Source organism: Gymnogyps californianus, chromosome 7 (genome assembly GCF_018139145.2).
Source record: "Gymnogyps californianus isolate 813 chromosome 7, ASM1813914v2, whole genome shotgun sequence".
Taxonomy (NCBI): Eukaryota; Metazoa; Chordata; class Aves; order Accipitriformes; family Cathartidae; genus Gymnogyps; species Gymnogyps californianus.
Genome location: NC_059477.1, coordinates 26,160,967 through 26,176,134, shown reverse-complemented (window position 1 = coordinate 26,176,134; position 15,168 = coordinate 26,160,967). Strand labels below are relative to the sequence as shown.

The 15,168-nt window shown below is 56.3% G+C and overlaps 1 pseudogene; it reads right to left on the bottom strand.

Moving 5' to 3' along the window:
* Positions 1-1,921: 1,921 nt before the first annotated feature.
* LOC127018155 (tubulin alpha-5 chain-like) lies at positions 1,922-5,834 on the bottom strand (annotated as a pseudogene).
* Positions 5,835-15,168: the final 9,334 nt, after the last annotated feature.

Here is a 15,168-nt window from a genome sequence, read left to right as displayed (position 1 = left end):
CCGGCGGCTCGGTGCGGCGGGGCTCGGCGCGGAGCTGCGGCTGCTGCAATCCCCTCCGCAGCGCCCTCTTATAGGTGGGAGGGGCTCGATGCCGCCACGCCCCCTTCATTTGGGTATATTTGCATGCGGGGCGGGAGTACCCACTTTGGGGGCAGCGGGAGCCTGCTTGGGTGTCTCCCGGCTGCGGAGGAACCCCAAGGGGCAGGGGCCGCTTTCCCTCCTGTGCCGGGAGGGAAGCGGGGGGCATCCAGCCAGGCTGCGGGCAGGAGGTCTGGGCTCCAGCCCTCAGGGGTTACAGGCGGTGCTCAGCCACCAGGACGGGGGCAGGAGCGGGTACAACAGCCCCTACCCTGCTCTGCTACCACCTCCCCTGCACTGCAGGCCCCCTGGGATTTAGGGACACCCCAAGACCACCTGGGCCTCTAGAGCAGGAGAAAGGAGAAGAAACATGTTAGAGATACACATCAGGCTCTGGAGCCCGGGGTGCCCCCAAACCTCCCTTTGCCATCAGTACTTTGGGAACCTCTGGCCAAGGGCTGCCCTTCTCTCCTGGTGGGGACAGGCAGGCAATGCCGTACCTCCGTGAGACTGCAAATCTGGGCTGGGGGGCTGGCCCAGCTGCAAGAAAAGGGTCATTGCAACCCATTCGCTGTTGATGACTTGTGACTACACTCAGAGAAGAGCCCCAGCTAGCACAGCCTCCCCCACCGGGGCAGGGCTGACCCTGCTGCTGAGGATGTGCGGACCACCAGCCTGGCTGCGGCTGGGCAAAAGGCAGAGCGCTGCGCCCCAGCCTTGCATGCTGCATGCAGCAGGGAGAGGGCTCTGTCCTTGCTGCCAGGGCATGGGCTAACACAGCTGTCCCTGCCCATGGGGATGGGGGCTCTGCTGCTCAGTCACATGCCTGGAGACACTGCTGTGTCCCTCTGCAGCAGGGTCCACATCAGAGGTGCAGGATAACCTTTAGAAAAAAAAAGTAATAGGACACAATTCCAACTCCTACAGTGCTTCCAGCAGCAGAGTCAGGTGTCTGTGAAGACACGGGGAAAATGTGTCTCTGCAATGGGATTACTCTCCTGGAGGAGCAGGGTCCTTCCTTGCTCCACACTCAGACCTCGGTAAGGAGCAGATCGGAGCAGTGCCCAGCATGAGGGGCAGCAACTCCTGCCCTGGCGCAGCAGCAGGCACCACTCACTTTGAGCCCAGCACTCTGGTCATGGGCATGGGGAACAGTGCCAGCAGCCCTGCACAGTGGGACGAGCGCCTGGCTGCGCTCCAGCAATCAGTGAAGCCCAGGGCTGGCTCACACTTTCCCCTCCAGCTGACACGGGTGCATGCCGGGAGGAGGAGGGCAGGGGAGGACAGCCCCTGTGGGTCAATATAGCTGGAGCATTAGTGGTAAGCAGGGAAAATTAATCTCTGGACCCAGCGTGCTGGATAATGGGTAACAGAAATCTCCAGTTTGCAGCTGGAGCCAGGAGCTGATGTTCGGACTTCTCACCACCAGGCAGGGCAGAGAGAGGGCTCAGCACAGGGACAATGCAGAAGATGAGCTGGGGCAGGCAGAGTGGGGCCACATGGCCCAGGGGGGTGGCAGAGCGCTGGCAGAGCCAGGCAGAGAGCTGGCAGAGGTGCTCCCAGACAGAGGACCCTATGCCTGAGCCAGATGCTTCTCCCATCACATCATCAGCACTCCTCCAGATCCCTTTGATGGACATGCTTGCGTGCTTCCCCAGAGCATGCCATGTGTCTTGTCCGTATCGCCCTGCCACAGGGCTCTTACCTACTTGGGGAGCAAGCCGGAGCTGGAGCAGAGCGCTGGGAGGAAGCATAGCAGCACCAGCAGCAGAGCTGAAGCACTCACCACACACCTGGCCTGGCAAGAAACCAATACAGCTGGGGGGTTAGTGGGAGACACAGAGGCTCTGAAACGGTTTATTGCAAAGGGTTTCTGCAGGTAACACGGGGAAGGAGCACGGTCCTTTTTGCCAGGGGCTTCTCTACTCCTCGCCCTCCTCTTCGTCCTCGTAGGAGTCCAGGCCCACCTCCTCGTAATCCTTCTCCAGAGCAGCCATGTCTTCCCGCGCCTCGGAGAACTCCCCTTCCTCCATGCCCTCGCCCACGTACCAGTGCACGAAGGCTCGCTTGGCGTACATCAGGTCGAACTTGTGGTCCAGGCGAGCCCAGGCCTCGGCGATGGCCGTGGTGTTGCTCAGCATGCAGACGGCGCGCTGCACCTTGGCCAGGTCCCCCCCGGCACCACCGTGGGCGGCTGGTAGTTGATGCCCACCTTGAAGCCTGTGGGGCACCAGTCCACAAACTGGATGCTGCGCTTGGTCTTGATGGTGGCGATGGCGGCGTTGACGTCCTTGGGCACCACGTCCCCGCGGTACAGCAGGCAGCAGGCCATGTACTTGCCGTGGCGAGGGTCGCACTTCACCATCTGGTTGGCTGGCTCAAAGCAGGAGTTGGTGATCTCGGCCACCGATAGCTGCTCGTGATAAGCTCTCTCAGCCGAAACCACAGGAGCATAGGTGGCCAGGGGGAAGTGGATGCGAGGGTAGGGCACCAGATTGGTCTGGAACTCGGTCAGGTCGACATTCAGGGCCCCGTCGAACCGCAGCGATGCCGTGATGGATGAGACAACCTGACTGATGAGTCTGTTCAAGTTGGTGTAGGTCGGGCGCTCGATGTCCAGGTTCCTGCGGCAGATGTCGTAGATGGCCTCGTTGTCCACCATGAAAGCACAGTCCGAATGCTCCAACGTGCTGTGTGTGGTGAGGATGGAGTTGTAGGGCTCCACCACAGCAGTGGAGACCTGTGGTGCGGGGTAGATGGAGAACTCCAGCTTGGACTTCTTGCCATAGTCAACGGAGAGTCGCTCCATCAACAGGGAGGTGAATCCAGAGCCAGTTCCCCCTCCGAAACTACGAAACACGAGGAAGCCCTGGAGGCCTGTGCACTGGTCAGCCTGCGGAAAGAGCCAAGTAAGATTCCTCCAAGCACTGACTGTGCTGGAGGGAAGTTTCAAACTTTCGCTTGGGCAGCCGCAGATCCCTCCCAGGGCACAGCAGGGCTCGCCCCATGCTCCCACCCCCAGCAGGATGCTGGAGAGCATCCCAGGGGACACGTCCCCCCTCTGTGGTCACCTACCAGCTTCCGGATCCTGTCGAGCACTTGGTCGATGATCTCTTTGCCGATGGTGTAGTGCCCACGGGCGTAGTTGTTGGCAGCATCCTCCTTGCCAGTGATCATCTGTTCAGGGTGGAAGAGCTGGCGGTAGACTCCTCCCCGAACCTCGTCTAGGAGAGGTTGGCACAATGTCAGAGATTTTCTAACTGACCCTGGGGAAAGGTGGCAGGAGCCACCCTAAGGACTGTCCCACAGTGGGTTGTTCCCAGAGACAGTGACCACCGTCACTGCCCAACTGAGGTGCACTCACCGATCACGGTGGGCTCCAGGTCCACGAAGATGGCCCGCGGGACGTGCTTCCCAGCCCCGGTCTCGCAGAAGAAGGTGGTGAAGGAGTCGTCCCCTCCGCCGATGGTTTTGTCGCTGGGCATCTGCCCATCGGGCTGGATGCCGTGCTCCAGGCAGTACAGCTCCCAGCAGGTGTTGCCCATCTGGACGCCGGCCTGGCCGACGTGGACGGAGATGCACTCGCGCTGGGGAGGGGGAGGCAGGGTCAGTTCCCAGCCGGGACCGCAAATGCAATTGCTGCAGGTCATGCACAACCCAGGCAGGGCAGCCCAGGCCCTTGACAGCTTGTGCAAGCCACACTGCCCTATAGCCTGGGACACCTCTGGGGTGTCCATGCCAGTCTGCTGCCCTCTCCCAAATCTGGTGCTTTGCTTCCCATCACTGCACTGCCCATCTCAGGGGCCCAGTGAGATGGAGACCCACCTGCTGGTGCTCGGGACACCAGGCCAGCACGTTCCCTGGACTGCCCCACCCACAGCCCGGGGAAGCACGCAGCACGCATCTTCTCCATTGCCCAAACACGCACACGGCTTAAGGGCTGGGGCCTGCAGCAGCTGGCACGGCCCCTGTTGCTATTCCAACAACAGGGCTGCAGGCTGAGGTGACAGAGCATCACCCGGGCGCTGGGAGCTGAGGAGGTGACGGCACTGAGGATGGGTGCCCGGCAAGGGGGAGGATTTGCAGCAGTGAACGGTTGCCATGCTGTGAGGCTCGGCTTCCCTAAATTAGCTCTGGAGGAGGAGGAAGCGTGAGTTGCACTTCTTAACTGAACGGAGGGGCTGAGGTGGGAGGGTCCCCTAGCTCAGGGCTTCAAGGGCAGCCTCAGGTCCCTCAGCGGTGGGCTCTGCAGCCTCGCTCCCCCAGGTGAGGCACCCCAGAGCCTGCAGCCTTTTCGAAAAGAACCAAAAGATCCAGTGCCTCAGCCCTGCTGTTGCCAAGGACTTGGATGCGTCATTAGGCACAACTGAGGCAGAGGAGCATCCAAACCAAACCGGATTTCCAGAGCCATGGGTGCCCCGCTGTGAGTCAGCTGGCAGGAAGCCGGTGGAGCCAGCCATTTTGCGCTCGGGAGCGCGGCAGCAACTGCCGTCCGAGGAAATTGCACGGGTTGCAGCAAGTCCTGGCTCTTTGCATCTAGGGTGCTTTCGGTGCTGCATTTCAGAGGCAGCAGTGACAGGAAGGGATGACAGAAAAATAAGCCCTTGATATCCATGGTGAGAGGCAGAAGTCCATCTCACCACCTTTCCCAAAGCTGAGGCGCAAGGAACAGCAAAGTCACACCCCGCTTATCCCTCCCAGCAGGTCCATAAAGGTTTTGTAACATGAAGAGCCAACGGTAAGTCCTGAGGAAGCTCCAGGATCCTCAGCAGAAGCGCACAGCAAACACTTGACACAGCTGCAAGCACCTCTAGATGACAAGAAAGAAGAGACGAGAAAGGACTCCTCCCTGGCCAAGGACCTTGCGAATCAGAGCCAGGGGGCAAAGAGTTATGCTGGTCACCGCACTTCATCCCTCCAACATGCAGCGGCCAGAACTGGCTTTGTGGGACACAGCGCTGACAGTAGGCTGGGCAGAGCCCAGCAGTGCGGGGGACGCAGCAGTGCTGGTCACCAGCCAGCAGACTCTGCCTTCTTCACAGCAAGGTCTGGCTCAGGAAGGGCGGGGAGCATGGCCCCACAAAGCAGCAGGCAGGGTGACTGGGCACCCTGGGGCTGGGATGCTCTCCAGAGCAGCCGGAGAGCTCAGGAGCCAGAGCTTGCAGCAGGACCATGGCGGCAGGGCAGCCCGGAGGCTCACGGACAGTGATGCCCACCCATGGGTTGGCCCCTGGCACCCGAGGTGCAGGGCAGTGGGTGAAGCCACAGCTTGCTCCTGGGGCTCAGGTGTGGGTTTGCAGCATGGGGGGCTGGCGACTGGGCGCACTCCCCCCAGCCGGAGGTGTTACCACGGGAGATAGGCAGGAACTGTGGCTATTAGAAGGGAGGAGAGGTGAGAGGGTCAGCCCAAACGCCAGTCTCTGCACACGGCGAGGTTTGGCTGGTGGCCTCCTTGCCTCGGACGTGTCAGACGGGTGCAAGGGGATGCTCAAAGGAGGGAGGCTGTGGAGTGCCAGGGAGGGAGCAGCTCAGAAAAGGCTAAAGCCAGGCAGAGGCAGGGCAAGCACAGCAGGTACTCCCGGCGGCAGCTGCCCGCACCCCTGGGCTCCCAGGGGAGCCCCCTCGTTGAAGCTACGGGGGTCACAGCCCGCTCCGGGGAGGGCCCCACAAGGGTTCCTCCTACTCCTGGGAGCACCCGTGGGACCGGAGGGAGGGGGCAGCCCGCGGCCGGCACTCACCATGATGCCGCCGCCGCCGCCGCCGCCGCACGACCTGCCTCTCCCCGGACTGCCGCAGCTCCGCACGGCCGGGACGGCCGCGCCGCCGCCGCCTTATACCGGGGGCGGCACCGGCGCTCTGGGGCGGGCCTCCCCGCCCGAGATGGGTCCGTGTATTTGCATAAATTTGCGTGCATTGCGCGTATTTGCATACATTTGCATAGATGCGGCTGTGCTGCCCGGCAGCCGGCTGGGTGCATTGGTGGAGCCAGCGAGGAGCAGCACCCCCGGGGCCCGCTGCTCCCTGCTTCGCAGGGGCTATGGGAGACCCAGGGGTCCCCTCGAGGGAAGGGCAGGGGGATGTAAGGGTTGGTCTTGCTACGCTTGCCAGTCTTGGCAGAGGGGCTTCTGCTGAGGGGCAGAGACGGCACCTCCTTGCTGGATGTCCTGCTGGTGTGAGGTACCATCCAGGCATTAATCGGGACAGACTTTGGGAGCTGAGGAAGGAAAGTCAGCAAAGAACCGTGCTCATGTCTTCCCTCCTGGTGGGTGGAACTGCTGATGTGATCCCTGGGCGACCACAGAGCTGGGTCTCTGCCAGCCACCCAAGGCCCCTGAGGAACACCGGGGAGAATTTCTGGAGGAAACATGGGCAGAGAAAACACTTCAGAGACAAGCACAAGCTTTCCCGGCCTCTTTGGAGATCAGTGAGGAAAAAGCAGGTGTCATGGTTTAACCCCAGCTGGCAACCAAGCACCACACAGCCGCTCGCTCACTCCCCCCTGGTGGGATGGCGGAGAGAATCAGAAGAGTAAAAGTGAGAAAACCCGTGGGTTGAGATAAAGACAGTTTAATAGGTAAAGCAAAAGCCGCTCATGCAAGCAAAGCAAAACAAGGAATTCATTCACTGCTTCCCATGGGCAGGCAGGTGTTCAGCCATCTCCAGGAAAGCAGGGCTCCATCATGCATAATGGTTACTTGGGAAGACAAACGCCATCACTCCGAGTGTCCCCCCTTCCTTCTTCCCCCAGCTTTACATGCTGAGCATGACATCCTATGGCATGGAATATCCCTTTGGTCAGTTGGGGTCAGCTGTCCCAGCTGCGTCCCCTCCCAGCTTCTTGTGCACCCCCAGCCTCCTCGCTGGTGGGGTGGGGTGAGAAGCAGAAAAGGCCTTGACTCTGTGTAAGCACTGCTCAGCAATAACAAAAACATCGCTGTGCTATCAACACTGTTCGCAGCACAAATCCAAAACATAGCCCCATACCAGCTACTGTGAAGAAAATTAACTCTACCCCAGCCAAAACCAGCACAGCAGGAAAACTCTGTCCTGTCCTTTGCCACAAGCCCCTCAAGGACAGTTGTGCCCCAGGGCTGTGTCTGAAAGCCCTGCCTGCCGATGGGCTCCTCCTTCTCCAGCCTTTACCTCTTTACCTGCTTTACCTCCGTGGTTTTGATCTGATTTCACAAAGCATTATGAAATGACCAGTGAGGGGATGGGGAGAGCTTGGAGCACCTCGAAGGGGGTGTATTGGAGTCTCTTCACAGTGACTTCACTGGTGTCTGGCTTTGGTACAATGAATAACGTGTCCATCCTTTCCTCCCCCCTCCAAAATGCTCGCAGCATCCACTGCAGTGCAGAATCAGCCCTGCCTCTGCCCGAGCCCTCCGACTTAATGAGTTTTCACTGAAAGGCGCTGTCATCTCTCAGCTCGCTCCGAAAGTTGAAAGCTGGACATAAATTATCCACCCACAATGGCCTTTCTTTGTGCCTGAGTCACCTGGAAAGTGTCACCTTCACTGATGAACACGTGTAAAGTGACTGAAAGCAGTGGTACTGCTATGAAGCCTGTGCCGGTGTCTAAGCAACACATTTTTGAGACCTGCAGAAATGGCTGAGCCAAGTGATCAGAGAGAGTTATCAAGCTGGTGGGAAAATGGTTTTTTCCACAGAGATGTCCCAGGTTGTGAGTGCTGCTGAACCTGGATAGGATGCTGTGGTGACTAGATAACTCTGGAAATGCCTAAACTCCTCCCCATGGTATAAATGTCCTTTGAGTGACCTCAGAGATCACTAGATAACACAGACCATGCTGATGCAGACAGTCCATGAGAGTGAAAGAGTAATTGGTAGCACTGAGGCATCAAAATTTGAGCCCCAGAAGTTTATTGGTGTGAAAAGGAGCGATGGGATCATCTTTCCCCATGAAAATCTTTGCCAAGGTGCTCACTGAAATGCATGCTGGATGCCAAGGTGTCAGTTCTGACTGGGTGTCTCCTAGAACCCTCCTTACTTCCACGCTGCCAATTAACTCTGGGGTGTTTATAGCATGAATGCTTTGCAGCAGTGGTTGGAAGCACAAGTGTTGGAGCTAGGCAGCGAGCAGCATTTCAGGCGGCCCTGCAAGGCTTGCATGGTTCACCCAAATTCAGAAGAGTTGTATGACAATCTGGTGGCACCTTGGGGTGTAAAATGATGTGATACTTCTCCAAGAGATGCCTGGATCTGTTTACATACCATTCTGGTAGAGAGCTGAGGGTGAAATGTCCCTGATTCGTCATTGCTGCAAATGCATGTTCACAGTGAAAATAACCACTCAGATGCTGTTGTGTTGAATGAGCAGGGCAGCAATGAGTGACAAGAGAGCTGTGAGTCATTCGGAGCTAGGCATCTCCATGTACCTCTGATCTGAAAAGCCCAAACAGATGTCTAAGCTTTTTTGAAATGCTTAAGAACAGCTGGCTAAATCCAGGGAGCACCAATCGGCTGCATCTTGTCAGTGCCTAACTGCTCAGCAGCCTGCCAGATGCTGGTAGCAGCAGCCTGCAAGCACACGGCGGAGGCTGAGCTCACCCTGGCTGGAAGAAGATTCGTCCCGAGACGACCCCTCTCTCACAGAGATGTTACCCACATGTCTAAGAAGACCCTGCAAATGTTTTCAGATCACATCAGAAATCACAAGGTTGCAAGAATTGCTCAGGAAACATTTTCAACATTGCTCAGAACAAAGTTGGACCCTGCACCAGCACCCAGAGAAGTAAAAAATGCAAGCAAGGCAAATTTTAGGCTAGTGAGTCAGAATTCAACCGTCTCTTGATAGAAGAATGGGAAAAACAGATCGAAGATATCCCAGAGGCAGAGCCCTGTGCACTGCAGGGGAAACCCCTGCTTGCCGCTGCCCACAGGGTCCAGGAGGTCAGCCAGCTCTCGGACAGGTACCTGCTGGTACGGGAACCACTGTCAGCGGAGCTTGCAGTTACCCAAAGCAAGCCTCTCAAAGAGCTGTCTTCCAGAAGTATGTTAAAGTCTGCCACACCTAAAAGCACCCAGAGCTGAAACTGGGGAGGAGATGACCTGTTCAGAGTCCAGCCTGGTACATCCCATCCACACCCCTGTTCCCCACTCTCTTCACTGCGGAAAGCCCGAACTATTGTTCCCACTTTTCAGACCTCAGCTCCACCCAGGCTGTTCCAGGCAGAGCAAACAGTGTCACAGGGCAGTCTGGGGACACAGCTCTGTTGGGAAGGTAGAAGAGACCACAGCTGTGCTGTGGGTTCAGGGAGGAAGCGCAGTGCCTTCCACTTTAAGCCTAGCTTGGGGGGGCACAAAGCAAGCACCAGATGATAAGGGGTGCTTCAGGAACAGGGCTCCTGTCCGCATCTTTAACCTCAGCCAGAACCTTCCCAAAGAGGTTGCATCCATGCCTACCCTGCTCACCCCTCACTCCATCCTTGCACAGTTGCTCTGCCCATAATCCTCTTAGCAGTGTGGTTCAGCAGGGAGGTGGAGGAACTGGGATATGCCTCCAGCCTGTCAGTGCCCTGCGCAGCTTGCTCTCCAGCAGCAGCTGCACTGGATGATATGGCAGCAGCCCGAGCCCATGAGCAACCAGGCAGGAGGGAGCTCCTTCAGCTCGGCAGCTCCCAGAGCCCCATATAGCCAAGCACTGCCTCCTGCTTGGCCAAGGACTCAAGCAGCAAACCCAGCTGCTGGGCTGGTAAGCCCAGAGATCCAGTGATGCTCTGCTGCAGGGTGAGTCATGATGACAACCTTCTCAAAGCAGAAAGGCAGCTCTGCATTAACACAGGGTGGACAACATTGGCTGGTGAAACTAATGAGTCTGTTGAAAGCATAGGGCTTGACTGCATCTTGCAGATGTTGTGAGTTCAAGCAAGTCCCTCGTGATGCTAACTGCTCCAGCAGTATCCCAGTGAGCCATTGTGCAGGGTCCCTAAAGCACAGCTTGCTCCTGATGACGGCCCAGCATCATATGTCTGATTGCTGCTGCAATTCTAGCATGACAGCATTTGGGACGTGCTTTGCTACCCTGAAATGTTCTAGCACAGCATGGAGACGGGCAGAAAATGCTCCCTTTGCCATTACTTAAGATATGCATGCCTTGTTAAGGTCAGAAAGGGCCCTCTGAGCACCTCATCCTTCGTCTGGAGTAGATGGAGATGATCCAGAGATGAGAAACAAGGGTGAATGGAAGACTAGATGCCATGGGCTGCAGTAAAAGGCTCAAAGAAGGGGGACTGTCTAGAAGACCAAGCAGAGACTCAATTAAGGCCTTAAAATATATTTAAGGCAGATGCAGATAGGAAGGGGATTAACTCTTCCACATGCTCAGGGCAAGAAGATGCAAGTTTAAGGCTTGCTAGCAGTAAGGGTAGTGAAGCATGATTGTCTCAGGGTCAAGGGATCTTCATCAGTGGATGTCTTCAATAACCCAAGTGTGGCATTTACTCCAGAAGACCTGCTGGGATGCAGAGCACGGTAGTGATCTGACAGAAGTTCTCTCTACTGGAGCTGAGCAACAGCAGCGTAATTGCTGGTTCAGATAAAATGAAGTCAATTGTGCAACGCCTGCTGCATTGCCTGGAGCGTGTGCCGTGTTACAGGAACAATAAAGCTAATTCTAGATCTTGCTACAGTCCTAAGCCCTGAATCACCGGGCAGTGGCAAGAGTAGGGAGGCACTCCCAGGGACGCAGGCAGCCCCGCACACATGCCGAGCCCCAACCTGCAAGGCTAAAAGGGACTGGCGGACGAGTTGGGACTAGCTCTTTTTCAGGCACAGCAGCCCTGGGTGAGCAGCCTCCCTGGCTCAGAGTCAGCCTCCCTGGCTGCCAGTGTCACCCGCCTTTCTTCACGTCCTGGGAAAGGCAGCTACACACCCACGGGAGCAAAATAAAACCGCAGCTGGCTAATTGCAGTGACTTCATGTCAGGGCTCTGAGCATGCCTGGTGTGAACAAGCTGCCTCCAGGCAGGTGATGGAGGGGCTGAGCCTGCTGAGGTGTCCCCGTGCTCGCAGGGGATGCTGGCGTGCAGTGCTGGTGGGCTGCGTGGAGGGGCCAACGCTGTTTTTCCTCTTTTCCAGCAGCTCTCGGAGCTGGTGGTGGCACAAGCAGTGTAGGAGTAGCTGGAAGCAGAAGTGCAATGAATTTTGCACAGCTGGGTGATGGTAGGAGCTCCTGGAGGGGCACGGGTTACCCTGTCAGGCTGGAGGGGCTCTGCATGCCCCAGGCAGGACCATAGGCACGGTGATGAGTCAGTCTCCATCCCTGGCCATTTAGGCCTTCCTGTCTTGCAAGTTCTCAGGAATTGCAACAAAGCTGTGGTCAGCTCTGTTGCAATGCCACAGAGCGTGCTTGTGTGAGCTGGCAGCGATGGGGCAAGAGGCAGCGATCGTTTTCCCCCGCTCCCAGGAGCGCACGCCTCGTCTGCAGGACTGCGGCTGAGCCCCCAGCCTCCGGGCAGCAGAGGGGACACAGCAGATTTACACTGGGCAGCTCTGCAGATGCACCCACTCCTTTGAGGTAGATAAACCACTGCCAGGTGGGCAAGTCCAACGTCCCCTGGGAAAGCAAACAATTCCTGGCGCAGGAGCATCTCGCCTACGGCTCTTCTCTGCCTTGGTCTTTGGGGAGCAGTTGAGCCTCCGATGGCTGGACAGATGTGTGCGAGGGGGATTTTGCACGTGGAAGTGGGTTGTATGTAATGCAAACAGCTTGCTGGCCCGAGGACATGCTGAGAGCAGAGCTGGGCCTGGAGAAACTAGCCAGGAGTCTCGGAGATTGCCGTAGAGTGTTTAAAAGCAGAAAGGAGGTGCTGGCGGCTGGCCAAGCGCTGGTGGATGTCAGAGGGAAACGGTTAACGAGATAAAAGATGCATTTAATAACCCAGCCGGGCAATGGCTCCCAGGGTGCTGCTGCCTGGAGCTGTTTGTTTGTGGAGAGAGTGCGGTATGCGAAACCAGGGCTGGGCTCCCCGCTCCTTCCAGAGCCCCGGGCTCCGTGAGCTGGTGGCCTTGGGTCACTGGGCTGAGACCTTGCATTCAACAGCCATCCTGAGGATGCCTGGCTCAAACACATCCCTGAGAGCTCCACAGCAGAGTTAGATGATGAGGGGCTGTGCACGTAAAACAACAGCTTTTCTGCAGGATTTCCCTGTTGCAAGGGCTCAGGAGCCTCGGTTTGCTGAGCTCCCATGCCTCATGTGGCCCTCCTCATTAGGACAAGTCATCCCCAGGGACCCTGTGCACACCGGGGCTGCTGTGCCCTTCCCTGGGACGGCGTGGCTTCACGCTGCCATTTAATAGCCCTGCATCGGACACAGCCAGGAGGGCTTTACCACCTCTCAGGCAGAGGGATGCAGAGCCTGGGAAGAGCCGGGTACTGAGGGCTCCTGCATGTGTTGGGGGACCCTCAGCATCCTTACCAGGCGTCGATTAACCATGGAAAACCCACCTCACCAAACAAGCCTGGTTTCAATTCTTGAGATGACAGGTCTGCTCAGGGGAAAGGCAGAGATGTAACCGGCTTGTAGTGCGGAGGGTGTCCCGGGGAGTGAGCAGCAGTGTTGGTGCGGTGCCTGGAGAGGCAGCCTGGGGTACCCAAGTGCTGGTTGGCGATGGGGAATCATCAGCAAAAGCCTGCCGGGCTTCGGCAGGGATCCCTGCCAGGCACCGCCGGCTTTGGCGCTTTAATCAATGGTCTTGACATGAATCCCGAATTACCACTGATAAAGTTTGAGGGTGACAAGTGGATTTGCAGAGTAATAAGTGACAAGATTGCCCCTTCCTCCAAATTCCCAAATGAATTACTTTGCATTTCACTATATTAAAGCAAATTTTGCTGCATTAAAGCAAATTTTGCTGCAATGGGACCTTTTAATTGGGCAATTCTAAACCATCCCTACTAGTTATTTGTCTCCTTCACTAGCTACTACCCCACCAAGCTTACTGTTATCCCTAATTTTTCTTAGTAAACATTTCTTGTCACTGTGGGCCTTGCACCCATTCCTGGGGATCCCACCTACAAAGGGCACTATAGCTCCTGGCTAACAAGCACACATTTGCTCTTGATGCATCTGGTGTGTCCTTAGCAATGCAGGAATATAAACAGGCTGCCTTGGCATGCCGAGGTAAACATTCTGGGACAACACAAAAAGTAGATCTGGAAAGACCTTTGGCGGCAGCAGCTATGAGCCTCCTTCTTCTGTGGATGTGGAAAACAGATTATTCCATCCCTCTTTGCAGCAATATCGTGATCTATGCAAATGCTGTTAACGTTATCTCCTGCCAGCTTCCAAGTAAGGATGTCATGCCAGCGGTGTTGATCTGAATCAGCCAGACATGTAATCGTGCTGAAAAGTGACAACAAGTTTGCATAGCAATACCTGCCTTCCCTGAGACAAGGCTGGTCTGTATTACGTGCATTTTAACATCTTTAGTTCTTTGCTGACAGAATCAAAATTAATTCTTCTGCTATTTTTTTCTGGTATTATCAGTAATCTAGAGTTTTCTGGGTCAACCGGTTTATTTGCTTAACAATTGGAGTGATTTCTGTCCTTCAGTCCTTTGGAATTACCCCAGTTTTCCTAGCTTTGTTAAAAATTGCCATTAGCAGCTCAATAAGACCCTCAGGTCCATTAATACTCTCAGTGTGGGCCTGACTAACTGAAAATATCAACTTTAGCAGGTGATGCTTTACACGCTGGTTTGTTACAGATGGCATCCAGATTACAGCCTTCTCCATTGCATCCACAGTGTTGCACTGGTATTCAGGCACCGACGGCTATGGAAAACAGCAGAAGGCTGCTTACTGGCATCCTTTTGTGCTTTTTCTTGTTTTCTTCTAATGCAAATGCATTTGTCCCATCTCCTTTTTCATTTCACCCTGCTTGGCTGTTTTTTGCCTTTGAGCCATGCCTAGCACCAAGGCAATGGGCCAAGGTTGGACACGTAGCTGGAGGGCATGGTGAGGACCAGACAGCCGATGACCCCAGTCCTACCAGGCACTGCAGAAAATCCTGGCCAAGTCAGCTGGACACGAGGGTCTTGGTGCTTGGGAGTGTGTGGGCATGAGCATGCTGGTGTGTGTGAATGAAATCAGGTTTTGCTTTGCAATAAAATCCCTTCCTGTCCTGTGTCAGCTGCAGCTTCTGCTCCCCTCCGCAGCTGAAGGGCTCCCCAGCATTTGGAGGGGGAGTGTGCAGTATCAGTCTTTTCATTGCCCCGATCTCCCTTCCTTCTGGGATCAAATCCAGACCATGCAGCCCCAGCCTCACCCGCGGGTGGGTGTGGGGTGCCCTGCTCCTGAGCATCACAGCATTATCCAGGCCCGGCAGCCCACTTTGTTCCCAGCCACGTGCCGGGGATGGGGTGAAGCCCCTTGCTGCTGTGAAGCTCAGCTGCTGCCTGGGCCCGTGCGTGTGCTCGTCGTGGCTAACCTATTTATTCATGGGCTTCTACCACCTCTGCCAGCTTCTGACTCTGTTGATTTAAAATCTGCAAGCACCTCAGTTTTGTTTGGGTTTTGGCTGGGGCAGCAGCCCCAGCGTCAGTGCAGGCGAGCACTCCCGCGGGGCGGTGCCTGGGACGCACAGCCTGTGTCTATCACATCACTGAATCCGGCCCAAAGTCATTGCCCTGCTTGAACGAAAGTCACCCTGACTTTGCTGTTTCTCACTTCTCTGTCCTGCTACACCAACTTCTGCTAAAAGCACGAGGATGACTGCCTCCCTGGATACTCCCCAGCTCCTAGAAGGTGCAATTCTAGAAAAGCCAGCTGGGATGAGAACAGAGCAGCTTGGGCAGGCGGCTGAGAGCGTGGCCATTGAGACAAACATGAGGAGCATCAAAAACACGAGGGTGTGGAGAAATTGGCTGTGCAGGGAAGCCAGGGGAGCTGGGCAGGGCTGTTTGGATGAGACAGCAGGACTGGGGGTAAAAGAATGAACGTGGATTTTTAAAATGGATGACCCTCTCAAGTGATGTCCTTGGCTGTCGCCAGTCCCCTGCGCTCAGGGGTCCCCACCCTGGTGCAGTCCTCCCTTCCAGAGGTGAGCAAACCTGCTGCTCCCACTGA